Here is a 703-nt window from a genome sequence, read left to right as displayed (position 1 = left end):
CATTAAAAGTCGTCGTACTTTGTTTTTACTTGGCTCCGTGTCGTCAAAGATGCTCTATACTTTCTGAACCGTCTCTGGTGTTGTCATGGCTACGCATCAGCGTCGACTTAAAACGACGTTAGATTCAGGCGGATACGTCGGTCTCTAGTGATTGGTTAGGGAAAATCGAATCCCCCTCCCCCACGGAAATCGGTTAGAGTGGAGGCAATGTCAGACTGAAGATGGAGATGGAGTGGAACGAGTTGACAGTTCTGTCTGATATCAGGTAAACAAAGTGTGGTACAAGTGTGAGAAATAGTAAATCGACATTTTCTGCGGTTGCCTTTTCTGTGTTCTAATAATTGATGTGAAATGTATTTGGTGTAAATAATTTGTCTTTACCTTTTCACGGTTGTCAAACAACAGCAAGTCTCAAAATACGAATACGACTCCTCTCCTGAACGGAAGTTTGCTAGCTTGTTAGCATTTTGTGAGATTTTTTTTTATGATAATGTGATAATGCAATTCTTTGATAACTGTGAAAAGGTAACGACAAATTATTTACACCATATATATTTCATATAAATTATCAGATGATATCTCAGATACTGCTGGTGCGATTTTGACTAAACTTGGAGCGATGATGCATGCTGGCATTATGTTCTGGCATTTAAAAACATAACACTAATTGGCCTGATGGGGGCGCTGTAATTAAACGGCAACA

Source organism: Centroberyx affinis, unplaced genomic scaffold (assembly GCF_046629955.1).
Source record: "Centroberyx affinis isolate AG114_WGS23_722 - 3 ecotype Tasmania unplaced genomic scaffold, CSIRO-AGI_Caff_v1 ptg007664l_1, whole genome shotgun sequence".
NCBI classification, from domain to species: domain Eukaryota; kingdom Metazoa; phylum Chordata; class Actinopteri; order Beryciformes; family Berycidae; genus Centroberyx; species Centroberyx affinis.
Note: the sequence above shows the minus strand (reverse complement) of the source record.